Source organism: Spermophilus citellus, assembly GCF_964194105.1.
Source record: "Spermophilus citellus genome assembly, chromosome: 2".
NCBI classification, from domain to species: Eukaryota; Metazoa; Chordata; class Mammalia; order Rodentia; family Sciuridae; genus Spermophilus; species Spermophilus citellus.
Window position 1 is genome coordinate 51,900,980 of NC_138183.1, and position 12,860 is coordinate 51,913,839.

Here is a 12,860-nt window from a genome sequence, read left to right on the forward strand (position 1 = left end):
GGCCTATCAAAACCAGATACATTTCATACTCCTTTCTCTGCTCTGCTCAGTTCTACAGGGTGACTAACATCTGAAAGCTGCATTTCCCAAATCCTCTGTTAACTTGTTTCTTGTTAGGTTTGACCAATGGGAAAACATCAGCAAGAATATAAATAGAAAGAAGAATGAAGCTGGGTTGTTATTTCGTTTTCTCTTTGCGTTGGGAGCCATCTTCCTTCTGAATAGATGCAGAGTATTACTGGCTTTCACTCAGTTATGTCTGCTTCTGGGTTCTCCCAATCTCCTTTAATTCCTTTAGTTTATGGGAAACAACAACTTCCTGATATTGCTAATCTCAGGGTTGCTAATCTGTTTTCCTAGGTGATTTCTTAAGTATTCAATAGTTTTGTGTAACCAGCCAGCTGGATTAAATACCTTCTTTTGTAAACACATAAGATGGCTTCTGTTTTTCTAGTTGGATCATGACTGAAATCTTGTGATTTGTATGTGTGAGTGATTGTATTTAGGAGTGAATTAAAGTAGGTAGTTATCCCCTTGAGTGACTGTGGCTTCCTATGCACTGCCCCCAAATGGTAATTGTTGAACTATGAGTTAGCTAGATGTTCCAAGGAAAAAAAGTTCATTGGAATTATCAAAAAACTTAATGTGAGAAGTGATACTATGAATTATATGAACATTTTCATGGGTGTTCAAACATATAGTCGGTGACTGACGTAATAGTCTGAAACAATAAACATCTTTTTTTTTTTTTTTTTTTTGCTAGATACTCCCAGGGAAGTATCTTATATCACATAGAGTTGCCTTTTAATGGCAAGTGTCCTGTAAATGGGAAAGAGATCCCAAAGACCCAGCATGTGGGGGTATTGATAGAATGTTACCTAATGGTTATAATAAGATTTGGTGGGGGGGGTATCCTGGGCCTAAATTATTCTGGGAAAAGTTTTAATTCTTAGCTTGAGTATATATAAAATTGTTCACATTAGAAATATTGAGATCCTTATTTAAAGGAAAATGTACTAGGAGAAATTACTATAAAGCATTCCATTTCTGGCTTCTAGAGACAGCTCTAATAGTTGGTATTTCCCTTCCCAGCTGAAGCTGTTCTCTTGTTTTATTTGTCTGGTTGCCTGTTTCAGATTTTCACTTCCTTGTTTTGAATGTTGACTCCTTTAATTACTTTGTTATATATGTGCCAAGAAGAATATTTTTCAGTCTAGCTCTGTGTGCCTGAAAAACATAAAGCAATTTCTCTAAATAATATCCCATTTGACACATTATTGGCTTTTTGCTGCTTTCCTTTAATCTAGGCCAAAGTAGAAAAGTTTTTTCATCAATGTAGGCAGGTCTTTGTAACAGATTTGATCACATATGCATGTCATACTATGCTTCAGGTGGTTAAAAGTCAAATGCTGATAATATCGTCTTCATGTTGGAATTGCCAAGCATTCAAAAGGGACAACCTTAGAATGCTCAAAATATTTCAGTCAAAAAATATTTAGTGAACATCTACTGTGTGCCAGGCACTGAGCTAGGCAGTATGAGGATACAACAACTAAAGTTTTATAGGGATTATAGTTAAACAAGTTATTTAAAACACTTAGCATTGTTTCTGGCATGTAGTAATGCTCAATTAGTGGTGTTAATTATTAATAATTTAGTGTCTTGAATTCAGGTCCTGGATTTTCCCTGCTCAAAGTAATCAAGCTGGAATAAGTATGTCCCATGATTCTGACTCACCTATGTTTATTTCCCATATTATCTACTTTAACCTAACTGCTAACCTATATACTTTATTGGTCTACCATTGCTATTATCTATCTGTTGCTATCATTTACCTATTATTAAAAAATCCAAGTCAGGGATGCTGCTCTAGACCTCTAGTCCTTTTTGACTCTGATGGGCCCGGGCCCTTTCTGAGCTCTAACAAGGGCTCTCCACCTGGTCTTCCTTGTTGTTCCACATGGAACAACCCTGGGAGTTAAAAAAAAAACTGCTTTAAGCAGAGAGAAAAATATTGCTTAAAATTCGAAAGACAAGGGCTGGGGTTGTGGCTCAGAGTTAGAACGCTCACCTTCCATGCATGAGGCATGGGGTTCAATTCTTAGCACCACATAAAAAGAATAAAAAATAAAGATATTGCATCCACCTATAACTAAAAAATATTTTTAAAAAATCAAAAGGCAATACATGAGTTCAAGTAGCAAGTAAGATTCTCTGGGAATGATGGGCAATGAGCAATGCCCCTCTGACATTACTGTAGGTGATCTGTTGCTTATCAGCTTGCAAATTCTTTTTCTCTCTTTCTGAAGATTATGACTCTGGGTGTTCTCCTTGTCCTTTTAGTGCCCGCCTTGATTTCTATACAGTGTACTATAACCTTGGTTCCTGCTATGATCTGAATGTTTGTGTTCCCCCCAAATCGTGTGTTGAAATCCCAACTCCCAGGGTGGTGAGATTAGGAGTTGAATCCTTTGGGAGGTAACTGGGTCATGAGGACACAGCCCTCATGATTAACATTATTACTGTAATAAATGAAAAATCCCAGAAAGCCAGCTCCCCCTTTGCTATGTGAAGGTACCCTAAAAAGATAGCTGTCTGGTATGTCCTCACCAGACCCTGAATCTGCCAGTTCCTTGACCCTGGATTTGACAGCCTCTAGAACTAAGAGAAACAAATTTTTATTATTTAAGCCCTCCCAGTGTATTTCATTATAGCAGCCCAAACTAATTAAAACAGCTCTAGTTCCTGCCTTTTATCCTCTTATTTTAATAATTTAACCTGACTTTAACTTTAGCCAGGTACTATGGTAAGTATTCTATAAGCATTTCCTCAGTGAATTTCATTGCCCTCCTTCTTACACTTTTGAGTGACAAAGGCCCCGTTAGATTAAGTGAACTCTTGGCACAGTTAGAAAGTGGCAGAACTAGAATTTGAGTTCAGGCAATTTAATTCCAAAGCTGTGTTCTTCAGTGCATGGCCACGGTGCTGAGCCCTTGGGCCTCCGTGTTACTCCTTGGTGATTCCAGGTCCGGGATGCTATTCTGGACCTCCAGTCATTTTTGACTCTGATGGACCTGGGCCCCTTCTGAGCTCTAACAAGGGCTCTCCACCTGATCTTCCTTGTTGTTTCATGGAACAACCCTAGGAGTTTACTGTAAAACAACAACAACAACAAAAACCCAACAACAACAACAAAACTGCTTTAAGCAGAGAGAAAAACATTGCTTGAAAATTGAAAGGCGATGGGATAGGGAGAGGGAACATGGGAGGAATAGATGAACTCTAGATAGGGCAGAGGGGTGGGAGGGGAAGGGAGGGGGCATGGGGTAATTAATGAGTGGAATGTGATGATCATTATTATCCAAAGTACAGGTATGAAGACACGGATTGGTGTGAATATACTATGTATACAACCAGAGATATGAAAAATTGTGCTCTATATATGTAATAAGAATTGTGATGCATTCTGCTGTCATATATAAATTAAATTTTTTTTTTTTAAATTGAAAGGCAGTACATGAGATCAAGCAGCAAGTGAGATTCTCTGGAAATGATGGGCAATGAGCAATGCCACTGTGAAATCATGGTCAGCCAGCACTGAAAAGTAGATTTCCTTGCATTACTATAGGTGATCTGCTGCTTATCAGCTTGCAAATTATTTTTCTCTCTTTCTGAAGATTGTGACTCTGGGTGTTCTCCTTGTCCTTTTACTGCCCCCCTTGATTTCCATACAGTGTGCTCTCAAGATGTAACCAAGTAAACTCTGAACAGCAGTCTCAGCAGGAAAATGTTTTCTATCCCAGAGGACATATGGCTTCAAGACAAAGATGGGCTCAATTTGCATTTCTGTTGACAACCAATTTTAAGTGCCCATGAAAAACCCCTTGGTGTTGCCATTCTGGCAGAAGGCTGGGCATTGTCCGCCTAAGTACTTCCTTACTCTGTGAGTTGCAGTTACCAGATGCAACAGAGAAACCACTGGGTCAGTCTGTTTCATTCTTTGCTCTCCTTTTTTCTAGAAGTGACTAGGTATTGTGTAAGATGGATGTCAACAAACTTCCTCATTGAGATATTTGCTGACCACTCCATACAGTGGACACTTGTCCTTACTCACTTGTTTTGGGCTGTTTATCCTCAGTGGTTCCAAAAAGCATGTGTGTGTCAGTATTGTGCAGGTGCCTTACAGATGGGACAGGATGGAAGACATCATGCTCACCAGAATTATTCTTTGGAAAGAAGAGCTGTTCAGAAAGACGTTTTGATATGATGGCAGCTAGCTTAGCCAGCTTCAGTGTGAGTAGACCTCATTCTTAGTTACTACTAATAGCCTTTGCACAAGCTATTTTTTCATATTGTGTGGATCTGACTCTGGAGCCAGCTTGTAAAGTGTAAACCCCATCATTCACTGGGGCAAATTATTTGACCAGTCACACCTTGATTTTCTCTCTCTTATAATTAGGCTTAACAAAAGTAGTTCTATTACATGGTTGTGAAAATGAAAGTGGTATACATATAAAACCAACAGAACAGTGTGTAGCACATAGTAACACATGTAAATGTTCCATTTAATGTCTGTCTTAAACATTCTAATCCTCATTCTTCCTTCAAATTTCAGTTTAAGTTCCATTTCCTCAGGGACACTTTCCCATCACATAGGAAGGTTTGCAAACATGCTGCTTTTGCAGTCGTATGTTCTAGCATTGTATACCCAATTCATGACACAGGGTCTAGCACACAGCAGATTCTTGACAAATTTTTGCCAAATGCATGAGTGAATGATTCATACACAGAAATGTTAAAAGCAACTAAATTGATAAATTTTATTGAATTCAAAAAATATACTGATCACTAATTCTGTATCAGACCCTGAGCTAGAAACTGGTCAGGAAAAGATGGTTCCTGCCCTCAGGAAGTCTCTGTAAGAGGTTGTCAGCTATATATCATATAAATCATAGCACACTAGAATGAAGTCTATTTAAGCCAAGTGCCCACCCAGTACTCTGTCATGCTAACAACAAGCAAGTTTAAGTGGCTGGGGTAATTTTTGCTTCACTGATATTATGGAAATTGGAAATGATACAGATTAGAGATGGATGTTCCCCCAAAGCTCATACATGAGACAGTGCAAAAATTTTCAGAGGTGATATGATTAGATCATAAGAGATTGCAACCTACTCAGTGCATTAAATCACCAATATGGATTTGAACTGTAGGCAGGTAGGGCAGGGTTGGAGGAAATAGGTCACTTGCAGTGAGACTTTGGGGTTTTTATTTTGTCCCTGGTGAGCAGAGCTCTCTTCTTTTGAGTTGGCCATAGCCTGAGCTGCTTTCCTTAGCCACAGCCTTCTGCCATGATGGTCTGCTTCACCTTGGGTCCAGAGTAACAGAGTAGGATGACTGAACCACAAAACCATGGATGAAAATAAACTTTTCCTCCTCTACCTTGTTCTTCTCAGGTCTTTTGATCACAGAGATGTAGAGCTGACTAAAAGAGAAAGCTTAATGAGTTAGTAATTAAGGTATACATGATGCCATTGGGCCTATAAACAAATAAATAAATAAAATGGAATAATCAGAATTCTCATTCTGAAAAAAAATAATTATTTTATTTACATTTCTTTGGGTCTTTATCATTACACATCATTTTTTAAATGATCTTCTGTATCACTGCATAATTTTTGTTCCCATTTTAGTAGATGAGAGGAAATGTGCAACCCTTATAATAACCCAGTGAGGACTGAATCTCAGACTTTTCATTCCAGTCACCTGGTCTTCTGTGATGCAGCAAAATGAATGGAAGATGCCTCCCCAGCCCTGAGTACAACTCTGCCTCCCAATGTTAAGTGCTCAAACTTGGGAACTGGGGTGGCTCAGGATCTGATATGGTTTAGATATAAAGTGTCCTCTAAAAGCTCATTCATGAGACAATGCAAGAATTTTCAGATAGTGAAATTATTAGAGTATGTGGTATAACTTTATCAGTGGATCCACTGATATGGATTAACTGGGTAGCAACTGTAGGCACACAGGGTATGGCTCAAGGAGATAGGTCACTGGGGATAGGCCTTTGGAGTTTATATTTTGTCCCTGGTGAGTGGAGTTCTCTCTGCTCCCTGTTGCTATATCCTGAGCTGTTTTCCTCTGCCATGTTCTTCCACCATGATGTTCTCTGCCCCACTTTGGGCTCAGTTCTATGAAGTAGGTCATTTGTGGGCTGAGACCTCTGAAACTGTGAGCCAAAATAAACTTTTCCTCTTGTAATTGTTCCTGTCAGGTCTTTTCGTCACAGCAAGGAAAAAGTTAACTAAATCAATCGTGTTTCTTTCGCAAATGAAGTGGCCCTAAAGGCCCTTATGCTGAGGCTTAGCCTATATACCTGTTACTGAAATAAGGGTACTGAAAGTTACCTAAGCGTGTCCCTCATCAATGAGGCCTAGGACTCAGAAGGAAGCCCAGGGCCATCTTATTCTTACTAGGGGGTGGGGGCATCCTCCCTGGGCTCTGTTTCCAAGGGTTTAACAACTGTGGTTTTCATTCTTGTTTAAGAACCATAATTCTATGAATTGTAAAATCTACATCAGTTCCAAAAGTCCTCTCTCCTCCTTCTTCTAGAAGGTTCACATGTCCTTGTATGAACAGAATCCTAGATGTCTCCTCAGCAATTCCAGAGGTCCTCAGGGGAGTAAGTTTAGTTTAGATTTCTCTTGTGACTCTATCTCTAAATGTTCTTTTTCTTTGCCCAAGAACCATACATGCCCATCATTTCTTTCTAGCTTACTATGTAACTGTGCCTAGCACCTGCTCTCTAGAATGTGTTGAACTTGCAGCAGACTAGAGATCCCCAGAACTGTGCTCTCTTGACCCCAGCCAATACTACCCACAGTCTGCCCACCATGGACAGTGTCTCCATGTGCCACATTTTCCAGACCAGGAAACACCAAACACATTCCCTGCCATGAGATGACAGGCTCCCCATTACAGGTGCCAGCCTCCCCTCCTTTGTCCCTTGTTGGTGCAGCCACAGTGCAGTCTGGCACCTGAAAGGCAGGGTTGGGGGCGCGGGGGATGGGGTCTCGGCAGCAAGCCTACCTGTCAAGTGCTTCTAGGATTAGGAGTGCCCATTACCAACTCCCCCCTCTGGGAGAACTTGATGGGTGGGCATCCCGCCAAGAGGCAGAGCTCAAAGCCCTTCTGTGCATGTGCTTCTCAGACCCCCAACTGGCTATTTAGCCATTTGGCCAGATACCAACTTTTCCAGCCGTGTTTTTGAGCCCTACCCATCTTTAGCTTGGCTGGATTGAGCAGACCCACTATCAAATCTATCAATTTTCCTTCAGGAAGACTCTGAAACAGTTTGTTGGGTTGGGTCCATGTCTTTCTCCTACCCTAACTGTCCCTTGTCTCTCCTCCACCAGTAATGTTGATGATACAAGACTTGTTTTGTTCTTTTGAAACAAAGCCCCTGTTCTGGGTGGATGTTCCAAGTCAGAAAGCCTGGCTGTGTTTATCCCAGGCCATTGGCTGGGCACTCACATGCTTTTTGTATTTGGTAAGTGACAGTATTTGCAAGAGCTGATTGCCACAGCAGGCAGAACAGAGACAGGACTAGTGAAAACATGTGTTGGTAACATATGCTGCAGGCTTTTCTTCTTTGCTTGGAGGACTGACACTTCCTACAGGAAGAAGTAATTATTTTACATGTGCATAGATTACACTGGAATGAAACAGAGGGGAGGGACTGCTGCTTTATAAATGAAAGAAGAAATACATACAAGCCCCAGTCACCCCTTCTTATGGACTGGGTGACCCAGAGAAAATTATTAGGCCTCTAGACTTCATCTACCACAAGTGGACACAGGGTCAGTTCTCAGGTTCCTGGTGAGGACTGAACTACAAAATGCATATGGAAAGCACCTCGTGTTGGCTCTCAGGGGAGCTCCCCTTTCTAGTCCCCAGGTTGACTTCCCTGAAGAGAAAACAACTGTGTGTAGCCATCCTGGTTCCATTTACTTGCACTGTCGCTTTCAAGTGGAAGCCACCAGGGCTCTGGAGAATCCTGGATAGTTCTGGAACCACTTAGAACCTCAGAATTTACTTCATGTATTTTCATGTAGCCATAAAGAATGAGTTTGAAAGTGGATCTTGGGGAAGCAGAACCAAATGGAACTCAGATTCCTGCATTTTAAGGAATCGATGCTTTAGTCATTGGTGGAATTAAAAAGAATTGGGTGACGCACATTGGGACGGAGCTGGCAAGGTCCTTTGGTATCTTGCTGTAAGCTTAGAAGTCCTGACAACAGCAAATAACATTTGCTGTGTTATTCCATCTTAACCAGCTTCCTTTCCACTCTAAAGCTGGAATCATTCCGCACTATATGCTCCAGTATGAGCTTCTCCAGCTGCTTTCCACATTCCCCAGAGCAAAATGACTCCCCAATTTCTCCCACAAACCTGTTTCTGTTGTAGTGAGCACCATAGTTTCTTTAAAATAACGACAAAAATCATTCCATCTTGCTTGACATAGACTTTCAAGATGGTACACTTTTGAATACATATTGAATGAATGAATGATGATTGCATCATTGATTGAGCATATCCTTTGTGCTTGATACTGTATCAAGAAAATATTTACATAATTTACAAAAACCTTAAGAGAGTCCCTCAAACTTATCTTACAATGGAAAGTCTACATGTTAAATTACTTATCCAATATCACAGAGTTGTTAAAGGAGGAAATAAGACTTGACCAAAAATAAGCACAACGCTGGTGTTGTGGCTCAGCGGTAGAGTGCTTGCCTAGCACATGTAAGACACTGGGTTCGATCTTTAGCACCACAAGAAAATAAATAAACAAATCAAATAAAGGTATTAAAAAAATAAGAACAGCATTTAACCTCTGCTTATACTGGGTGAATAAATATCAGAGCTTGAGAGAACTTCTTCAGCGTCCCCATGACTGGCACCCTTGATCCTTGTTATCTCTTCCCTGTGGTTTCAGCTCTGCCTGTCTCCTGATAGAAGAGCCCTCTCATGTCCTCACGTCTGTGACTGGATACCTACCTCATTCTCAAGTTCTTACAGCTGGATACATATCTTCTTTCTCTGAGTCCTCTTAAGTCTCCAGCTCCAAATTGTCCTGTGAGGGTGTCACACCTGAGGAACAGAGACATGTCCCCAAACCTAAATCCAGGAACGTGGGCCTTGCTGCCAATTTCCACAATGCCAACTCTCTTGCTTGTCTCACCTGCTCCTAAATTTCTATCACTGCAGTTGGGCCACCTGTGGGGAAAGTGTTGTTATCACGGCTTCAGCCCCCTAGTGCCCATCATAGTTTTTGCACCCTCTAGAATTTCCTTCTGCCTCTTTCAGTCAGCCTGGCACCAAGCTGTCCCACCCTGTTAGGCAGGCCCAATTCCAGATTCCAGCTCCCCTGATCTACCCTGTACCCCAACAGTTAGCCAGGACAGGCCCAGGGTGTCTCACACATAACAGAATACATCTAGCTCAGGCCTCATGGGGCTCATTTGAGGCCCAGGGAAGATCAGTATTTTGTGTATGTCATGGACTAGACACACCAGAGCTAAGACTTGGGCCAGACCCTGGCTCCGTCAGTGTCTTTCCATCACACCATGCTGCCTCCTTTCTCCCCTTCTGTCTATATTTTCCCCTTGCTTTCTTTTTCTTCTTCACCCACACCTTTTTAATTTAAGTTTTAACATCTGTTCTCCCTTAGCCCATTATTTCTGTGACATTTTGGATTATGTTGAATTTCCATTTCCATTTAAGACCCATCCATTTTTCTTACTTAAAAAACACATTTTGAGTCTGCTTTTTAAAAATTTTTATGTAACTTTTTTTTCAAATTCAGTGTGATTCTTTCTTTCTAGCACCTTTCTTGACTTCTCTTTCGTGCCTCCTTAGTAGCAGAAACTGTTTTCTGCCTCCATGCAGTTTTACTCCTTCTATTATCCATGCACTATAATATTAGACTTATAATCTAACAATCCATTTTTGCTTATTATTTGTGAAATGCGAATGAGGTGACTGGTAATGTTAGTTCAATTCCTGATATTATCTTGCATGGAAAAGCTTTTTTTTTTTTTTTTTTTGGCACTTTTATCGACTCTACTGGGAAAATAAATCACAGACAGGAAAAGGGCAGGAGAAAGAAAGCACCCCAGATAAAAGTGGCTCATGCTCTGCATTCTGCAATATGTTCTGACTTTTTATTCCTAGGGCCACCTGCAAAGAGCACTGCATTGAGAGTCTTGGGCCTTCCACATCTGCCAGGCATAGAAGTAACCAAGGAACAATTGAGGTTCTTTCTGGGGTATTAGACACAAGATCCGGGTCATCTGAGAGAAAGCAATTAAAACAATGAAAAGGTCTATAGCAAATATTTAAGGAGCACTAGTACTATTTTAGGTGTTAGGCCAAGCACTCGCACTCGACTGTGATTAGCTTGTCCCTCTCTCTTCTCTCATAAAGGTTGCCTCCTCTTTATCTCCACCTAACAGATGAAGAACTTCAATCTCAGAGGTTAAGTAGCTTGTCTAAGCTAGCAAATGGCAAAGCTAGAATTCAAGTGCAGGAAGCCCATCTCTGAAACTGTTGTTTCAAATCCCATAGGAATGCTTTAGGGAGACTCAATGTTAAAACAGTTAGCCATACTTTAGAACTAAGATAAGCCCAAAGAACCAAAATTCTGGAGGATCCAACCTTTATATTGCCAGACAATGGAGAATTATCAGTTTCTCTCTGAACTCTGCCAGTTCTAATATTTTTAGACCTCACTTTTTAAAGTGATAATATTGAAATTGTAATCACAATCTTAAAACCAGTTACATTTAGTCAGGCTTCTAAAATTCCAGACATTGGACGTTTTGGACTGGATAATTCTTTGTTTGGAATGGCTGGGTTGTTCACTGTGAGGTGATCCGCAGCATCCACCTCTACCTACTAAAGGCCAGTAACATCACCCATCCCTTGCTTCTCATTTCCTTCTTCCCAGAGTCTTGAACTTAAGACAATCAAAAACAACCCCTGACATTGCCAAACATCCTCTAGTGGGTAAAATTGCTCCCCAGTTGAGAACCACTGTCTTAGACATCACCCAAAGCATAGGTACCTGCTTGTAAATGGTCCTTATGGAGCCATGTTTTACATTTTGCTGAGTCATCCTTACTCCAGAGTTCAAGTGGAACAGCCACTGGGAGATGGTGTGCAGGGCATATGAATCTACTTCTCTTGCTTTTCAAAACTTCCTCTATTCAGACAGAATCACTCAATTCTTAGATATCTCATCTCTCACTACAGCTGTACTTTATTTTTCCTCTTCAAATTCTTTTTTCAGTGACCTTAATAAGAGTCATTTTTTCTCCTCTTCTTCTTCCTTCCCTTTCTTCACTCCTACCTGAGCCAAATTATAATCTTAGCCATTTCCAGTAAAGAATAACTGTTCTGTTATTGATAACTTTTTTCAAGGAAAGGAAAGGCAGCTATTTTGACATGAAATTGGGTGAGAGAAAACCCAGCATCACCACCAGTCTTTAAACCTTTCAGAAGTGTGGAAAGATGTCTCCTTCAAAATTTGAAGAGAGCTTTTCTTCTGCAGCTTCATTTTTTTCATTGCAAGCCTCCACTTTCCAAAGGAACTAGCATATTCTTAGCAAACCTATACATCTTCATGAAGTTTTCAGCAATTCAAAATGAAAAGTACTGGCAAAACAGTACAGCTAATATTTATTGAGTACTTTCTATAGGATGGGTGCCCTAAGTGCTTTACAAATATTGTTTTATTCAATCATCACATTTCATTTAATAAGTTTAGTACTTACTTCAATCCAGGCATCAAGTTAAGGGTTTGCATACGTAAGTGTGTGGATACTCAGAAAGTTTAAATGATTTTTACAGAGTCAATAAAAGTCAAAACGAGGACTCAAGCCTTAGTCTTCAGTGCCATTACATTAATCTCTCCTACTTTTTCCCCTTCAATTTGTATAGGTAGGATAGAATGTTTTTTCTAGTATACATTAAATCTATCTAACTATCCATCTATGTATATGAATTTTTTTAAACTTAAAAATTGTTATAATATATGATATTCCTATAGTGGAAATGCAGTTTGAATTTCACCCATGTTCACCAATATAATTTTGTAAAATACACTCCTTTAAATGGAGATTATTTCCCCTATTGAGCATTTACATACAATTGTGGGATCAAGGCTACTTCTATCTTAAACAGTATCTACTGGTTTTTGAATTTTAAAAGGCCAAAGAGCTTAGGAATAGGCACATTTCTTCTAGGAACTAAGTTTATTTGTAAGATATCTTAAAGAATGAGGTGAAGGCAAATGTGATGCAGTGCCTTAATAAAAGATGATAAAAATCAATATAAGAATCTCGCACTTCATCTTGGATATAGTTTCCAAAGACAATTTGTGTAGATCAAATCTTACACTTTTACATTAACTTCTGTCACAGAACGTGAAGAATATTCCTACCATAAAGAAAAGATTTTAGCCAGATTGAAACCATTTAGTAAGGAATGGGTCCTGTCAACAACCAGGCACACAGGCAGCCCTGTAGAGCTGAGAGTGCTTTGGAGGCTTTTTCAGTTCTTTCCAGATCTTTGGTAAAACTTTCCCGTGTGTGTGACTTTCTCCCTTTGGTCAGCTTTGTCCTCATTGTTCCAGTCTAGTTTGAAAAATACCTACATAAGCAAGTTGTTTGCTAATTTGTTCAGAATAAAGCTTTTCCTTGTTGGCCTGGGTATTTGTAACCTATTAGATCAAGGTTTTAATACTATGCTTCCAACAAATACTAAAAATCAGGCATTTCCTTAGCAAATGTTCAATT